The 19,454-nt window shown below is 46.6% G+C and overlaps 1 pseudogene; it reads right to left on the bottom strand.

Annotated features, from left to right (window-relative positions):
* Positions 1-979: 979 nt before the first annotated feature.
* Positions 980-1,127, bottom strand: LOC137365908 (U1 spliceosomal RNA; annotated as a pseudogene).
* Between the last annotated feature and the right edge of the window lie 18,327 nt (positions 1,128-19,454).

Here is a 19,454-nt window from a genome sequence, read left to right as displayed (position 1 = left end):
ATAGTGAACTAAGGAACTGGACCCATGGGAAACCCATCGGGCTGTATACACCAAATATGATTTTGCTGTAAAATGTACATGGCAGGTAAAATGGAATGGAAGGGTTGTGAGGCAACTCACTCCATATTAAAGAAAACTGATTTCTTTCACACTTTTTGGAATGTCATAGAGTCATGGAGAGATACAGCACTAAAACAGGCCCTTCGGCCCACCGAGTCTGTGCTGACCACCAACCACCCATTTACACTAATCCTACATTAATCCCATATTCCCTACCACATCCCCACCTTCCCTCAATTCTCCTACCACCGACCTACACTCGGGGCAATTTACAATGGCCAATTTACCTATCAACCTGCAAGTCTTTGGCTGTGGAGGAAACCAGAGGACCCGGCGGAAACCCACGCGATCACAGGGAGAACTTGCAAACTCCACACAGGCAGTACCCAGAACCGAACCCGGGTCGCTGGAGCTGTGAGGCTGCAGTGACTTTTTCCAGATTTTTATGAATAAAGTATATTTTGGAAAAACAAAATTCTTAATGAAGTAGGCGTAGTCGATGGGTGCTACTCCTCCTCTATCCTTCACCGCCACCCTAACAGTGTTACGCACCCCCTGGCCTGGAGCTCTGGTGTTGGTTGCAGCCATTTTTACTTGACGCTTTCCTGGGACAAGTACTAAATCCTCAACTGACAGGGAAACCACCACCACGATAGATCTCCAATCCCAAAGGGCGGAATGCCCTAAATACGGTGCTGAAACCACCTCCCACCCCCAAAAAAACACAAAAACACCACCTGCATTATCAAACGCCACTGATCACGGTCTCTCCCCTGCCATCTAAGTCCAAGCATTGAGGTGGAGAAGTGCGTACTTGGAGCTGCGAAGAAACGAGCACGAGTGTTTATAGCAAAAAATATTTGGGAGCAGAAACACTGTCCAGCAACAGCTGGTAAATTCTATTTTTGATTCATATAATCAGGGGTGAGCGCAAAAGCAGACCCCCAACTATCACAAATTCTGCAGTTGAGTATCCCACATTTGAAGACATCAAAGGCATCGGCAAACCCACAGTACAATAGGTTAGCCTCATCCTGGGAGAACTTTTTTTTTTATTTCCAAAATATACTTTATTCATAAAAATCTGTAAAAATTACATTCCCAAACAGTTTAAAACAGCATCAAGTCAAAAAATACAAACAGTGCAAAGGTGATCAGTTTCCTTCAATACAATCATGAGTTGCCTCACAACTCTTCCATTTCATTGTCATTTTACATTTACAGCACACAGAATTTTCCCGATACAGTTCGAGGGGTTTCCCATGGATCCAGCCCCTCAGTTCAGCTTGGTGGGGGGACCTTACACTGTGGCCTTTCCCCATTGAGCCTTTGCTGCGGCTGCCCCAAGCTTAAGTGCACCCCTCAGCACGTAGTCCTGGACCTTGAAACGTGCCAGTCTGCAACATTCCGTCACAGACAACTCTTTGCACTGGAAGAGCAGCAAGTTTCTGGCAAACCAAAAGGCATCTCCCGCTGAATTGATAGTCCTCCAAGCAGTTGATGTTTGTATCAGCGTGCGTCCCTGGGAACAGTCTATAGAGCACAGACTCCTGTGTTATCAAGCTGCTTGGAATAAACCATGACAAAAACCACTGTATTGCTTTGAACTTTTTTTTAATTTCCAAAATATACTTTATTCATAAAAATCTGCAAAAAGTACATTGCCAAACAGTTTCAAACAGCACCAAAAAATACAAACATTGCAAGGGAGATCAGTTTCCTTCTATACTATCATGAGTTTCTTCACAACCCTTCCATTTCACTATTGTTATGCCAATTACAGTTTCACATTTACAGCAAAAGAAAATATCAACAAAACAGTTCGAGGAGTTTCCCATGGATCCAACCCCTCAGTTCAGCTTGGTGGGAGGAACCTTACTTTTTTTTTTCCAAAATATACTTTATTCATAAAAATCTGTAAAAATTACATTGCCAAACAGTTTCCAAACAGCACCAAAAAATACAAACATTGCAAGGGAGATCAGTTGCCTTCAATACTGTCATGAGTTTCTTCCCAACCCTTCTGTTTCACAATTGTCATGTCAATTACAGCTTTACAATTACAGCAATTGAGAATATTAACGATACAGTTCGAGGGGTTTCCCATTGATCCAGCCCCTCAGTCCAGCTTGGTGGGGGAACCTTACACTGTGGTCTTTCCCCATTGAGCCTTTGCTGCGGCTGCCCCAAGCTTTAGTGCGTCCCTCAGCATGTGGTCCTGGACCTTGGAATGTGCCAGTCTGCAACATTCGGTGGTGGACAACTCTTTGCACTGGAAGACCAGCAAGTTTCGGGCAGACCAAAGGGCGTCTTTCACCGAATTGATAGTCCTCCAGCAGCAGTTGATGTTTGTCTCGGTGTGCGTCCCTGGGAACAGCCCGTCGAGCACAGACTCCTGTGTTACAGAGCTGCTTGGGATGAACCTTGACAAAAAACCGCTGCATCTCTTTCCACACCTGCTTTGCAAAGGCACATTTCAGGAGGAGGTGGGCGACCGTCTCTTCCCCACCACAGCCAACACGGGGGCATTGTGCGGAGGGGCGAGACTTCGGGTGTGCATGAAGGATCTGACGGGGAGGGCCCTTCTCACCACCAGCCAAGCTACATCTTGGTGCTTGTTTGAAAGTTCTGGTGATGAGGCATTCCGCCAAATGACTTTGACGGTCTGCTCGGGGAACCATCCGACATGATCCACCGTTTCCTTTTCCCGTAGGGCCTTGAGGACATTCCGTGCAGACCACTGCCTGATGGATCGGTGGTCAAAAGTGTTTTCCCGCAGAAACTGCTCCATGAAGGATAGGTGGTACGGCACCGCCCAACTGCATGGAGCGTTCCGCGGCAATGTGACCAGGCCCATCCTTCGCAACACCGGGGACAGATAGAACCTCAGCATGTAGTGACACTTGGAGTTTGCGTACTGGGGATCTACACACAGCTTGATGCAGCTGCACACGAAGGCGGTCATCAGGATGAGGGCCACGTTGGGTACATTTTTCCCGCCCTTGTCCAGAGATTTGAACATCGTGTCCCTCCGGACCCGGTCCATTTCCCTGCTGCTGGAGGACCATCAATTTGGTGATAGACACTCTTTGGTCTGCACGAAATCTGCCTGTCTTGCAGCGCAAAAAGTTGTCCACGACCGAGTTTTGCAGACTGGCACATTCCAAGGTCCAGGACTACATGCTGAGGGACGCACTTTTATTAAGGTTGTTAAGATAAAGGTTCTTTCTCTTCAAAGGTGATCAGAGGGCGAGAGAGAGACAGAGAGAAATGTCCCGACTCCAGAAAAGAATGCAAAATCTGCTCTGGCTGCAGTCGAGGTCAAGGAGGACTTCCAAGAGGTGAAGAACCAGCAGGCCTCGCTCTTTGCCACGGAGGCCTCCAAGATCATCTTCCGGTCCAGAGTCCTCTCCATTGAGCAGGATGAGACGTGCTCACGTTTCTTCTTCCAAAATGTACACAGAGAGAGCTCTGTTATCAGCAGCTTGAAGGAACAGGATGGCTCAGTAACGTCTTTGCAATCCAACACAGTGGCGCAGTGGTTAGCACCACAGCTTCGCAGCTCCAGTGACCCGGGTTCAATTCTGGAGACTGCCTGTGTGGAGTTTGCAAGTTCTCCCTGTGTCTGCGTGGGTTTTCTCCGGGTGCTTCGGTTTCCTGCCAAAAGACTTGCAGGTTGGTAGATAAATTGGCCATTATAAATTGCCCCGAGTATAGGTCGGTGGTAGGGAAATATAGGAACAGGTGAGGATATGGTAGGAATATGGGATTAGTATAAATGGGTGGTTGATGGTCGGCACAGACTCGGTGGGCCGAAGGGCCTGTTTCAGTGCTGCATCTCTAAAAAAATAATAAGGATCAGCAAATCCTTTAATGCTGGGCTGTGAGACGCGAAGCCCACAGACAGCACGGCTTCCCAGTTCTTCCTGTCATCAATCACAGAGGTCTTGGATGACAGCAGGAGGGAGAGACTGGACAAGCCGCTAACTCTGGACGAGCTGACAAAGGCCATCACGTCCATCGAGACGAGTACATCTCCCGGAAGCGACGGCTTACCAGTCGAGTTGTACTCGGCCCTGTGGGACTGGGTCGGCCCGGACCTGCTGGAAGTATACGAGAGTATGCTCCTGGCCGGCAGCATGTCAGAATCCATGAGGAAAGGCGTCATCACCCTCATCTACAAGCGGAAGGGGGTGAGGGCGGAAATCAGAAATTGGCGGCCCATCTCACTGCTTAATGTAGATGACAAGATTCTGTCCAAAGTCATCGCCAGTCGAGTCAAGTCTGCTCTGGAGTTGGTGATTCACCCTGACCAGGCCTGCACTGTACTCAGCAGGAAGCTCTCTGATGGTCTCACACTACTCAGGGATATGGACATCTGCCTCATCAGCTTGGACCAGGAGAAGATTTTTGACAGGATATTGCACACATTCATGATGGACGTGCTCTCCAAAATGGGGTTTGGGGAGGGAATCTGCAATTGGTTCAAACTGCTGTACACAAACATCAGTAGTGCAGTCTCAATCAATGGGTGGGAATCATAAAGTTTCCTGATCCAATCTGGAGTCAGATAGGGCTGTCCTCTCTCCCCTGTCTTGTCTGATTGCTGTATCGAACCTTTAGCAGAGTCCATTAGGAAGGATGCAGGCATAAGAGGGGTGACAATCCCAGTCAGTGGACGCACTGAGGTAAAGGCCTCCCTCTCCATGGACAATGTTGCTGTCTTCTGCTCGGATCCACCATCCCCTCGCAGACAGATGAGCATCTGCGACCAGTTCGAACCAAAGTCAACTATGGCAAGAGTGAGGCCATGTTCTTTGGGAACCGGGCCGACCGATCCTTTGTCCCCTTCACCATCAGGTCAGACTACCTGAAGGTGCTGGGGATACGGTTCGGAAGGGCCGGGGCCTGCTCCAAAACCTGGAAGGAGCGAGTGGCCAGGGTGCACAATAATCTGAGTGTGTGCGAGCAGCGATCTCTCTCCATTGTGGGTAAGAAAATGGTCATCAGGTGCGAGGCACTCTCGTTGTTGCTGTACGTGGCGCAGGTCTGGCCCATACCCCACTCCTGCACTGTGGCAGTCACCCGAGCCATTTTCCGCTTTATCTGGAGATCTAAAATGGACCAGGGCGGGAGGGACACGATGTTGAAACCTCTGGACAAGGGCGGGAAAAATGTACCCAACGTCGCCCTCATCCTGATGACCACCTTCGTGTGCAGCTGCACCAAGCTGTGTGCAGAGCCTCAGTACACAAACACCAAGTGTCACTATGTGCTGAGGTTTTATCTGTCCCCGGTGTTCCGAAGGATGGGTCTGGTCACATTGCCGCGGATCGCTTCATCCAGTTGGACTGTGCCATACCAGCTATCCTTCGTGGGAATGTTTCTGCGGGAAAACAGCTTTGACACCAATCCATCAGGCAGTGGTCTGCACGGAATGTCCTCAAGGCCCTACGGGAAAAGGAGATGGTGGAACCGGTCGGATGGTTCCCCGAGCAGACTGCCAAAGTCATTTGGCAGAATGCCTCATCACCATAACTTTCAAACAAGCAACAAGATGTAGCTTGGCTGGTGCTAAGAAGAGCCCTTCCTGTCAGATCCTTCCTGCATGCCCGAAGTCTCACCCCCTCCACACGCGGCCCTCGAGGTGACTGCGGTGGGGAAGAGGCAGTTGCCCACCTCCTTCTGGAATGTGTCTTTGCAAAGCAGGTGTGGAAAGAGATGCAGTGGTTTTTGTCGAGGTTCATCCTAAGCAGCTCTGTAACACAGGAGTCTGTGCTCTCCTGGCTGTTCCCAGGGATGCACACCGAGATAAACATTAACTGCTGCTGGAGGACCATCAATTTGGTGATAGACACTCTTTGGTCTGCCCGAAACCTACTGGTCTTGCAGCGCAAAGAGTTGTCCACGACCGAGTTTTGCAGACTGGCACATTCCAAGGTCCAGGACTACGTGCTGAGGGCCGCACTAAAGCTTGGGGTAGCCACTGCAAAGGCTCAATGGGGAAAGACCACTGTGTACGGTCCCCCCGCCATAGTGAACTGGGTAGCTGGACCCATTGGAAACCCTTGTGCTGTATACACCAGAGATGGGTTTGCTGTAAAATGTCCATGTCAGGTAAAATGGAATGGAAGGGTTGTGAGGCAACTCACTCCTGTATTGAAGAAAACTGATTTCCTTTGCACTTTTTGGAATGTCAACTTGGTGCTGTTTTGAACTGTTGTATAATGCATTTTTTACAGATTTATATGAATAAAGCATATTTTTAGGAATAAAAACCTGGGGATTCATATGCATAGTTCTTTGAAGGTGGCAGGACACATTGAGAAAGTAGTTAGCAAAGCATATGGGATCTTGGGCTTCATAAATAGAGGTACTGAGTACAAAAGTAGGGAAGTTATGCTGAACCTGTATAAATTTCTAGTTGGGCCACACCCAGAGAATTGCATCCAGTTCTGGTCAACACACATTTGGAGGGATGTGAGTGTCCTTGAGAGGGTGGAGGAGATTTAACAGAATGGTTCCAGACATGAGGGATTTTAGCTGTAAGGTTAGGTTGGAGAAGCTGGGGTTGTTCTCCTTGCAGCAAAGGAGATTGAGGGGAGATTTGATAGACATGTACAAGATTATAATAAATATGACAGGTTTAGATAACTTACAGGGCGATGGGGATAGAGCGGGGGAATGGGACTGAATGGATTGATTTACATGGGCTTGATGGGCAAAATGACTTCCTGTACTGTAGTGACTCCATGACTCAATGACTCTCTCTCCTTCTCTCTCTCTCTCTCTCTCTGTCTATCGCTTCACCTCTCTCTGCCTCTCTCTCTCTATCTGTCTTTAGCTGGTCCTCGAACTTTCTATTGCACTCTCTCTCTTTTTTTTCACTCTCTCTCTCTCCATTACACACATATTTGTCAATCACATGTCAAAGAAGGAAGCGTAATGAAGGAATGGCTGCGCCCTTGAAAATGTTTCCAGCAGAATAGTTAAATGTTTAAAGTTTCTGTAGGGAGTTTGACCTGAGATGGTGAGACACAAGGATGTGAGGTTATTAAAGTCTTCACCAAATGTAATAGGGAATAATTTTCTTCACTGGTGAACCCAAAGGAACAAATATGGCACAAGAATGAGAAAAGTCAGAGGATTGAGAAACATCCAATGGTTCTTCACATATACAAGTCAGCAGACCCACAGAAAAACAGTAGGTTGAGAGTTCAGATCCAGTGATAGACTGGACAAATATCGAGCCAGTGCTTTTTTCTTTATAAACCTGACATCTGTCCACTTGGCTATTGCACCTCGTCTCGATGTATCTGATAATACTGATACTATTTGTATTCCACAGTTGCTTTGAAATCACAGGCAATATAAATGGATTGGGAATGTCAATGGTCAGGAACCATTAATGGATTGGGAAAGTCAATGGACTGGAAAATATCAGTGGATTGGAAAATTCTATAGACTGAGTTATTTCAATGGATTGGGACAGTTCAGTACATTGTGAAACATCAATGGATTAGGAAACAGGAATTAAAGGGACAGATGGAGTTCAACCTGGAAAAGTGTGAAGTGATTCATTTTGGAAGGTCGAATTTGAATGCAGAATATAGGCTTAAAGACAGGATGCTTGGTAGTGTGGAGGAACAGAGGGATCTTGGGGTCCATGTCCATAGATCGCTCAAAGTTGCCACCCAAGTTGATAGGGTTGTTAAGAAGGCGTATGGTGTGTTGGCTTTCATTAACAGGGGGATTGAGTTTAAGAGCCGCGAGGTTATGCTGCAGCTCTATAAAGCCCTGTTGAGACCACACTTGGAATATTGTGTTCAGTTCTGGTCGCCTCATTATAGGAAGGATGTGGAAGCTTTAGAGAGGGTGCAGAGGAGATTTACCAGGATGCTGCCTGGACTGGAGGGTATGTTTTACGAAGAAAGGTTGAGGGTGCTAGGGCTTTTCTCATTGGAACGAAGAAGGATGAGAGGTGACTTGATAGAGGGGCACAAGATGATGAGAGGCATAGATAGAGTGGATAGCCAGAGACTTTTTTCCAGGGCAGAAAGGGCTATGACCAGGGGGCATAATTTTAAGGTGACGGAGGAAGGTTTCGGGGAGATGTCAGAGGTAGGTTCTTTACACAGAGAGTGGTGGGTGCGTGGAATGCACTGCCAGCGGTGGTAGTAGAAGCAGATACATTAGGGACATTTAACCGACTCTTGGATAGGTACATGGATGATAGTAGAATGAAGGGTATGTAGGTAGTTTGATCTTAGAGTAGGTGAAAGGTTCGGCACAACATCGTGGGACGACGGGCCTGTACTGTGCTGTACTGTTCTATGTTCTATGTTCCAGATGAAAGGATTGCATTAATCAATGGATTAGAATGTGGAGAGGCAGGAGAAAATGATGCCATTTTAAGTAGGGGGCCGGGCGTTAGTAGAAACAGACCACGGCTATTTTACTCTCTATCTCACTCCTTTCTTCTATATGGCTCATTATCACATCCTCTCTCTCTCAGAGCGGTGGGAATCACTGGAATCCACACTTGTTGCTCAGGTTGTTTGGTTCCGGGAAAATACAAGGTCCACATCAGATTGACAGGGAAGATAAATGTGATTCAGAGCCAATCATATTCCTTTTGGTGATGTGTGCTCAGCCTTGTTATATCAGCAAAGGCATCAGGAAATGCAAATCCTGAAGAGTTTTGATAGAGTGAAGAAGGAGAAAGTGTTGCCAGTGACAGAAGGGTCAGTAACCAGAGGAAACACATTTAAAGTAATTGACAAAAGAATTAGAGTTGTGATGAGGAGATTGTTTTTTCAGCAGTGTGTTGTTCTGGTCTGGAGTGCAATCCTGAAAGGTCAGTGGAAGCAGATTCAATGTTAACTCTAAATGGAATTGGATAAATACCTGACATGGAAAATATAACAGGGCAATGGGGGAAAGGACAGGAGTGCGGGATGTGGGATTAATAGAATAGCTCTGTTAAATATCAAGCAAATGCACAGTAATAAGGTTCAGTGCTTGGACCTCAGATATTTTCACTCTATCAATGGCAGAGAAAGCTCAAGGGACCATGTGGCTACTCCTCATGTTCTTCCCAGTGTCCAGGATAAAGTGTAACATGACACTGATTTCCAGATGGCCGACACAAATGCAACAGACATCTTTTCTGGAAACATCACATTTAAAGTGAGAAACTAATCAAAAAGCACATACGGGGATTGAACCCGTAATCTTCAGTTTACAAGACTGATGTCTTACCACTTGGCCACCATGCCTTTTCTTAATGGACATCTGAGGCTCCAGAGGAGGATTTGTGATTCTTTTTCAATTTGGTTGAAACAGCATCGAGAAACATGCACAGAAATAAAGAGGGATTGTGGAATGGGAAACAGATCATCCTCATTTACATCATCAGCATCATAAAATCTTCATTCAGACGTTCCATTCCCATCCTCAGATTTTCTCACATCTGTACAATAGTATAAGAGTGGACATTGGGTTGTTACTGGGCAGATTATATAAATAGACTATGTGCATCATCACAGGAAGTGATGTAATATAATCTGTGCAGCACCTCATGGAGAGTTGTCGATGAAACCTTCAATGCAAGATGTGCAGAGTAAACTCAGGTTATTTTAACCGTCAGATTCTTATAAATTCTGTACTGAGCCTTGACAGATATCAGAATATTATATGGGGGCCACAGTAAACCAAAGCGAAGATGGAGAAATCTTTGCCTGCACCTTTGAAAAGGTCACTGGACTGAACCAAGCCGAGGAGTGGCCGAGATGGTTCCAGAGGTTTGCAAGGTATCGTACTGCATCGGGTCTCGTGCAGAAGCCAGACATGGAGCAGGTCAGTACGCTATTGTCTGCAATGGAGGGAGTGTGCAGGCAACACCCTCATGAAGAACAGAAGGCTACATGTGAAGAAGTTATTAAGGCACTCAAGACCTATTTTAATTGAGGAAAAAAATGTCATCGTGGAGCCAAAGTTAAAACGCTGCATTTGCTGACAACGCAACCACCAGGTGACGCTGTACTAGCACATGCGCAAATGCAGCCTCTTCCACTGAAACGTCACTGTCTGTGACATTCAGGCAGCTGCCTGGATTAAAGATGGAGCTACTCAATTTATCACAGAAAACAACTTCGACCCAAAAATCCCCTCAAAGGTTGCCATCACCGCCTCCGTCCCACCCCAACAGTCCCCCGCTACCTCTTGCGCATTCGCCAGTTATATAGTACCAAGTCACCTTAATTCACCTAAAGTGAATTATTTTAGGAGCAGTGACTGTCGTTTCATCAGCAAATATGGCACATTTCTACACAATGGACATGTTTTGGTTGATACTCGGAGAACGTTGCGCTATTTGAAGTCTCATTAGAAGGACAGCACCTCTGACAGTGCTGCACACCTTCTGTAATTCAGTGAGGTTTCATGGAGTCATTGAGTTATACAGCACAGAAACAGGCCCTTCGGCCATCATGTCCGTGCCGGCCATCAAGTACCTATCTATTCTAATTCCATTTTCCAGCACGTGGCCGTAGGCTTGTATTCTGTGGCTTTTTGAGTGCTCATCTAGATACTTCTTAAATGTTGTGAGGGTTCCTGCCTCCACCACTCCTTCAGGCAATGTGTTCCAGATTCCAACCACCCTCGAGGTGAAACATTTTTTCCTCAAATCCCCTCTAAACAGTGCCATCCCATTCTCCGGACGATCATTCCCCGTTTCCCCGCATCCCACTCTCTGACTGCTCACTCCCCGCTTCCCCCACCACCACCCCCATCCTGCTTTATGGCCGCTCACACTCCAGGCCATGGGCTCTGCCGCTTCCCTCCTCTCGGCCACTCGCTCCAACATTGCCCCATCTCCCCTCGAGGCTCGCCTTGCTTTATCGGGTGGTGCGGTGAAGAATGATCGAATGTTGGAGCGAGAGGCCGAGAGGAGGGAAGCAGCATGGCTTAGAGCTAGTGTCTGGAGGGACGTGGGGGGGAAGCGGGGCGTGAGTGGACGGAGAGAGGGCAGTGCGGGGGTGGGGGGGTAGCAAGCGGCCGGAGGGCGGAGCAGCGGGGTAGCGAGGAGCGGGCTGTGAGCGGCCTGGAGTGAGTGGCTGAGAGGGGGTAGAGAGTTTTCCCGCGCATGCGCCACTTCGTCCTGGAAGACGTAGGCTGAGCATGCGCAGCATCTCAGAGCGCAGGAGAGAGTTTGTGCATGTGCGCAGCTTGGAGCACTCTGATGACGTCGGCTGGCTGCTGCATTGTCTGGAATCACTTTGAATTTAATAAGCGTACAAAACAGAAAGGGGAGAGTATTCATTCATTTATCAATGACTTGTACAATCTCACGGAGGATTGTGAATACCGCAACTTAAGAGGAGAGCTGAATGGAGACAGGATTGTGTTCGGGGTATTAGACAACACCCTTTCAGATCATCTACAGTCCAGGGCTCATCTCACATTAACGAAAGAGTATCAATTGAGCAGACAAACAGAGGTTAGAAAGTTTAACCAATCCGTTGTCCGAGGGGACAGGGAGAGTCTGATCTCGAGAGTTGCAGACTCAATTGAATTTGTTAAGAAAGCAAAAGGAAAAATTAGTGGTAAAAGACAAGAAAGACGGGAAGAGCATCTAGTGGTAGCTGCAACCAATTGCAGTAGGTGTGGCCGAGAGAGACACAAGTGGGAAAACTGCCTCGCCAAAGAAGCTGAGTGTTTTTCCTGCAGAAAGATGGGACACTTTCAGTCAGTGTGTGGCAGTAAAATACCAGCACTGAATATAATTAAAGGGAAATCCCGAGAGAGAAAAACATTAATGAAGTACAGGATATCCAAAGTGTGGAAATACATTTTTTAGGCGAAATCCAGGAAATGAAGTGAGAGTTGCTGGACGACAGAAATTCTGAAATATTTTAAGATAGAGGTAGATAGATTCTTGATAAACAAGGGGGTGAAAAGTTATCGGGGGCAGGTGGGAATGTGGAGTTGAGGTTGCAATCAGATCAGCCATGATCTTATTGAATGGTGGAGCAGGCTCGAGGGGCCGAGTGGTCTACTCCTGCTCCTAATTGGTATGTTTGTATGTAAGAAAACATGTTCCAGATACAATGAGAACTATCATTTGTTTGGAAATGGATTTGAACCCCCTCCTCTAACCAAAAAAAAAGGACTCGGTGGGGTGTTTATAAGGTAAGGCTTTTTCGATTTCTCTGGTTTTATTGTTATTGGTAGAAACTTTTCGTTCCTTTTTCATTTAACTAAGTTTAAACTTAAGATTAAAAATGGCAGGAGATCTCAGACCCGTATCATGCTCCTCTTGCTCAATGTGGGAGCTCAGGGACATGGCTGATGACCCTGACTCCTTCACGTGCAGGAAGTGTGTCCAGCTGCAGCTCTTGTTAGACCGCATGACGGCTCTCGAGCTGCGGATGGACTCACTTTGGAGCATGCGCGATGCTGAGGAGGTCGTGGATAGCACGTTTAGTGAATTGGTCACACCGCAGATTAGGATTGCTGAGGGAGGAAGGGAATGGGTGACCAAAAGGCAGAGAAAGAGCAGGAAGGCAGCGCAGGAGTCCCCTGCGGTCATCTCCCTCCAAAACAAGTATACCGTTTTGGATACTGTTGAGGGAGATGGCTCACCAGGGGAAGGCAGCAGTAGCCAGGTCCATGGCACCGTGGCTGACTCTGCTGTTCCAAAGGGCGGGAAAAAGAGTGGAAGGGCTATAGTCGTAGGGGATTCGATTGTAAGGGGAGTAGATAGGCGGTTCTGTGGTCGAAAACGAGGCTCCCGAATGGTATGTTGCCTCCCAGGTGCACGGGTCAGGGACGTCTCAGATCGGCTGCAGAACATTCTAAAGGGGGAGGGTGAACAGCCAGTTGTCATTGTGCACATAGGCACTAATGATATAGGTAAAAAACGGGATGAGGTCCTACATGCAGAGTTTAGGGAGTTAGGAGCCAAGTTAAAAAGTAGGACCTCAAAGGTAGTAATCTCAGGATTACTACCAGTGCCACGTGATAGTCAGAGTAAAAATGAAAGAATAGTCAGGATGAATGCGTGGCTTGAGAGATGGTGCAGGAAGGAGGGTTTCAGATTTTTGGGACATTGGGACCGGTTCTGTGGGAGGTGGGACTATTACAAATTGGACGGTCTACACCTGGGCCGGACTGGAACCAATGTCCTTGGAGGTGCTTTTGCTAACGCTGTTGGGGAGGGTTTAAACTAATGTGGCAGGGGGATGGGAACCAATTGAGGTCCGTTGACAGTAAGGAGGTAGTAACAAAAGCCTGTAAGGAACTAGATAATGAAGTCAGTGTGACTAAGGGGAAGAGCAGGCAGGGAGCAGATGATGAATATAAAGGGACTGGTGGTCTGAGGTGCATTTGTTTTAATGCAAGAAGTGTAGTAGGTAAGGCAGATGAACTTAGGGCTTGGATTAGTACCTGGGAGTATGATGTTATTGCTATTACTGAGACTTGGTTGAGGGAAGGGCATGATTGGCAACTAAATATCCCAGGATATCGATGCTTCAGGCGGGATAGAGAGGGAGGTAAAAGGGGTGGAGGAGTTGCATTACTGGTCAAAGAGGATATCACAGCTGTGCTGAAGGAGGGCACTATGGAGGACTCGAGCAGTGAGGCAATATGGACAGAACTCAGAAATAGGAAGGGTGCGGTAACAATGTTGGGGCTGTACTACAGGCCTCCCAACAGCGAGCGTGAGATAGAGGTACAAATATGTAAACAGATTATGGAAAGATGTAGGAGCAACAGGGTGGTGGTGATAGGAGATTTTAATTTTCCCAACATTGACTGGGATTCGCTTAGTGTTAGAGGTCCAGATGGAGCAGAATTTGTAATGAGATTCCAGTAGGGTTTTCTAGAGCAGTATGTAGATAGTCCAACTCGGGAAGGGGCCATACTGGACCTGGTGTTGGGGAATGAGCCCGGCCAGGTTGTTGAAGTTTCAGTAGGGGACTACTTTGGGAATAGTGATCACAATTCCGTAAGCTTTAAAATACTCATGGACAAAGACGAGAGTGGTCCAAAAGGGAGAGTGCTAAATTGGGGGAAGGCCAACTACACCAAAATTCGGCAGGAGCTGGGAAATGTAGATTGGGAGCAGCTGTTTGAAGGTAAATCCACATGTGATATGTGGGAGGCTTTTAAAGAGAGGTTGATTAGCGTGCAGGAGAGACATGTTCCTGTGAAAATAAGGGATAGAAATGGCAAGATTAGGGAACCATGGATGACAGGTGAAATTGTGAGACTAGCGAAGAGGAAAAAGGAAGCATACATAAGGTCTAGGCGGCTGATGAAAGACGAAGCTTTGAAAGAATATCGGGAATGTAGGACCAATCTGAAACGAGGAATTAAGAGGGCTAAAAGGGGTCATGAAATATCTTTAGCAAACAGGGTTAAGGAAAATCCCAAAGCCTTTTATTCATATATAAGGAGAAAGAGGGTAACTAGAGAAAGGATTGGCCCACTAAAGGACAAAGGAGGAATGTTATGCTTGGACTCAGAGAAAATGGGTGAGATTCTAAACGAGTACTTTGCATCGGTATTCACCGAGGAGAGGGATATGACGGATGTTGAGGTTAGGAACAGATGTTTGATTACTCTAGGTCAAGTCGGCATAAGGAGGGAGGAAGTGTTGGGTATTCTAAAGGGCATTAAGGTGGACAAGTCCCCAGGTCCGGATGGGATCTATCCCAGGTTACTGAGGGAAGCGAGAGAGGAAATAGCTGGGGCCTTAACAGATATCTTTGCAGCATCCTTAAACACGGGTGAGGTCCCGGAGGACTGGAGAATTGCAAATGTTGTCCCCTTGTTTAAGAAGGGTAGCAGGGATAATCCAGGTAATTATAGACCCGTGAGCCTGACGTCAGTGGTAGGGAAGCTGCTGGAGAAGATACTGAGGGATAGGATCTATTCCCATTTGGAAGAAAATGGGCTCATCAGTGATAGGCAACATGGTTTTGTGCAGGGAAGGTCATGTCTTACCAACTTAATAGAATTCTTTGAGGAAGTGACAAAGTTGATTGATGAGGGAAGGGCTGTCGATGTCATATACATGGACTTCAGTAAGGCGTTTGATAAGGTTCCCCATGGCAGGCTGATGGAGAAAGTGAAGGCGCTTGGGGTCCAAGGTGTATTAGCTAGATGGATAAAGAACTGGCTGGGCAACAGGAGACAGAGAGTAGCAGTTGAAGGGAGTTTCTCAAAATGGAGACGTGTGACCAGTGGTGTTCCACAGGGATCCGTGCTGGGACCACTGTTGTTTGTGATATACATTAATGATTTGGAGGCAAGTATAGGTGGACTGATTAGCAAATTTGCAGACGACACTAAGATTGGTGGAGTTAGCAGATAGTGAAGGGGACTGTCAGAGAATACAGCAGAATATAGATAGATTGGAGAGTTGGGCAGAGAAATGGCAGATGGAGTTCAATCAGGGCAAATGCGAGGTGATGCATTTTGGAAGATCCAATTCAAGAGTGAACTATACAGTAAATGGAAAAGTCCTGGGGAAAATTGATGTCCAGAGAGATTTGGATGTTCAGGTCCACTGTTCCCTGAAGGTGGCAACGCAGGTAAATAGAGTGGTCAAGAAGGCATACGGCATGCTTTCCTTCATCGGACGGGGCATTGAGTACAAGAGTTGGCAGGTCATGTTACAGTTGTATAGGACTTTGGTTCGGCCACATTTGGAATACTGCGTACAGTTCTGGTCGCCACATTATCAAAAGGATGTGGATGCTTTGGAGAGGGTGCAGAGGAGGTTCACCAGGATGTTGCCTGGTATGGAGGGCGCTAGCTATGAAGAGAGGTTGAGCAGATTAGGATTATTTTCATTAGAAAGACGGAGGTTGAGGGGGGACCTGATTGAGGTGGACAAAATCATGAGAGGTTTAGACAGGGTGGATAGCAAGAGGCTTTTTCCCAGAGTGGGGGTTTCAATTACTAGAGGACACGAGTTCAAAGTGAAAGGGGAAAAGTTTAGGGGGGATATGCGTGGAAAGTTCTTTACGCAGAGGGTGGTGGGCAGCTGGAACGCATTGCCAGCGGAGGTGGTAGATGCGGGCACGATGGAGTCTTTTAAGATGTATCTAGACAGATACATGAATGGGCAGGAAGAAAAGAGATACAGAACCTTAGAAAATAGGCGACATGTTTAGAGAGAGGATCTGGATCGGCGCAGGCTTGGAGGGCCGAAGGGCCTGTTCCTGTGCTGTAATTATCTTTGTTCTTTGTTCTTTGTTCTTATCAAAAGGTTATAGAGCTTTAATTTTTCTACAATTAACAGGCAAATCCTTGTGGAGTTGAGATTGACAGAAACAATGGGCTGGATTCTGTAGAGCCCTCGACGTCGAGATCTGTGGTGGGGGTGGGGTGGGGGCCGCCTGAAGATGGCCCCGGATGAGACCCGCCACGGACCTCAACGCCGGCAGGGCCTGGCTCGATATTGCCGGCGACGGCGAGGCCTTGTGGGGGACCTCCACCACTCGGCAACGGGACCACAAACCTGCATTAATTATTATCCCATCACTTCCTGATGTTCCGCTGCGATCTTCAGCCCAGTGGCCGGCACTGCCGTGCCTTCGGAGCCCCATCCGGGCAAATGAGGTGCAACACTGGTGGGGAGGGGGGAGAAGGTAAGATTCTCAGTGTGGGGGTGGGGGGGCGGAGTCAAATTAATGTCATGGGACTAGGGGATGGTTGGAAGGGTTACAGTTTACAGTTTGTGCAGTTTTGGGTGGAAGGTCAGATGGTAAAGGTAGGTTTTGGGAGGGAAGGGCAAATAATTAATTTAACTGTTATTGGGGGGATGGGAGAGAGGCAAAAGCAATGTATTTATTTTATTTCATTTAATCTTCCTTTAAATATTTTCCAGTAGGACTAACAGCCCTTTAAAAATGGCTGACATTCCAGTACAGTACTAAGGCAGTGCTGCACTATCAGAAATGCTGTTTCTCAAGTGAAACAGAAAACTGAGGATCCCTCTGCCCTCTCAGGTGGATGTTAAAGGTACCATGGCACTATTTCAGAGAATAGAAGGGGAATTATTTCTGGGATGCTGGTCATTGTTTAACCCTGAATCAACATCACCTAAAAACAGATTATCTCGTTTTTATCACGTTGTTGTTTCTGGGAGCTTGCTGTGCGCACATTGGCCACCATGTTTCCTGCATGACTACAGTGACTACACTTGGAAAATCCTTCATTGGCTATGAAAGGCTTTGCAATGTCCTGTGGTCGTGAAATGCAAGTCTTGCTTTTTCCATTGTTATCAGTGTCATTGTGATCAAAAGATAGGATTCGTGAGCACAAAATTTAAATCACTTTTGATTAAAATAATGTAAAAGCATCTATATTCTTGCACTGTACTTAATAATCTCCATCTTCCTATCCTTACAGAGTGCAATGTCATCGACACTGAAATTGATTCCAGAATCTCATAGAATCTTAGACTCATAGAAAGTTTAAGGCACAGAAAGAGGCCACTTGGCCCTCAGACAATTTCAGCCCAGTTCTGAAGAAAGGTCACAGACCACAAACGTTAACTCTGTTTCGCTCTCCACAGATGCTGCCAGACCTGCTGAGTATTTCCAGCATTTTCTGTTTTTATTTCAGATTTCCAGCATCTGCAGTATTTTGCTTCTGTGTTAATTTGAAAGTTAAAACTGACCCACCTGTTTACAATTCACACTGGGGTCTCCCATGAAATGATTCTGTATAATATTGATATAATGAATACAGATTCCGACACAGAGCTTCCTGTGGGGAATTGGGGATATGAAAACCAGCAGACTCTGCAGGGATTTCCACTGGGAGCACAAATTCACAAAATCTACCTTTTATATATCGATTCATTTTGATTGTCCTTCTGGAAAATTATTTTGCAACAATTTAAACATCAACCCATAGCTCCATGACTGGGTCAATTATGAGGTCATCCTCTGACAGGTCATGTGACAGCTGGAGCCACAAGACATCAGAACCAGATTTGTGACTGGATTAAAACCCGGAATCCTGTCACAATGGCTTTTCAAATAAAGCTGTTGCTGTTTGAAAACACAGCAGTTAAACTTTCTGCCTGACCATGAGGGGAGCTAGGGAGAAATTTACAAAACTCAATCCTTCAACAAAATAGTTCAAAAATCATTAATATCGAAATCATGTGAGGATTTATATGCAGGAGAAACAAGCAGAATATAGAAAGTACAGAGGAGAGCTGAAAAAGGAAATGAGATCAGCAAGAGAATGTATGAGAAAAGATTAGCAGGTCACATAACTGGGAACACTGAAGTCTTTTACCAACATATGGACAGTCAATGAAAGGGTGGGTCAATTAGGAGATCCTGTGGAGGCAGAGGGTGTGGCTGAGGCACTGATTAAGTATCACAAAATAAGCGGATGCTGCAAATGTCACAGTAAAGGAGGAGGAAGTGAAGAAATTGGACAGGATGAAAATAGATGAAGAGGAGACAATTACAAGGTTGGCAGCTCTCACAGTAGAAAAGTCACCCAGTTTGAATGGGCTGCATCCTGGGTTGCTGAGGGAAGTAAGGGTGGAAATATCAGAGACTCGAACCACAATCTTTCAATCCTCCTTAAATATGGGAATGTTGCCAGAGGACTGGAGGATGCAGGTAAGCTTGGGTAGTTCGATCTTAGTTTAATTTGACCATTTTTATCATGTATCCATTGTAATAACTAACAAGGTCAAGAAAGCCATTTTATAATTAACACATGACCAAAGGAGCCATTTTGTGTTCAGTACTAATGTGCCGTGTAGAGGACACTATTTGTGCTTAAACATTAGCACAACACGGGAAGAAACGGTTACCGATTATAAGCTCTCACTCAATTGGTGCAGAGTATGAGCGCCAGGGGTTACTTCTGACAGTTGAAGAGATCATCGCATCTCATTGGATAGCTACCACCCACTCCAAGCTGGGCAGCCCCCAATCAGTTAGGTGCTTTCCTGCCACAACCTGCTTGCTTCAATGGGTGCTTGGAGCTTAGAGAGTCATCTCTCAACAGGCGGATCGATAATCAATGCATCAAGAAAAACAAGCTCAACAAAGAAGACATCCTTCGCATCGCAAGCTGGAATGTGAGGACCATGTGTCCTGGCCTTACTGACACCCTTCTGCAGGTTGATGACACACACAAGACAGCTTTGATGGACAAAGAACTCACAAGGCTCAATGTGGACATTGCTGTGCTGCAAGAAACTAGACTCGTTCAAAGTGGATCCCTCAAAGAGAAACACTACACCTTCTTCTGGCAGGGGAAAGCCCAAGAGGCAACTCGTGAGCATGGAGTGGTTTTCACAGTAAAAAACACGCCACTTGAGATGAGTGAACCAGCCACAGTAG

This window comes from Heterodontus francisci, unplaced genomic scaffold (genome assembly GCF_036365525.1).
Source record: "Heterodontus francisci isolate sHetFra1 unplaced genomic scaffold, sHetFra1.hap1 HAP1_SCAFFOLD_58, whole genome shotgun sequence".
Classification (NCBI taxonomy): domain Eukaryota; kingdom Metazoa; phylum Chordata; class Chondrichthyes; order Heterodontiformes; family Heterodontidae; genus Heterodontus; species Heterodontus francisci.
Note: the sequence above shows the minus strand (reverse complement) of the source record. Positions and strands in the feature narration are given on the sequence as shown.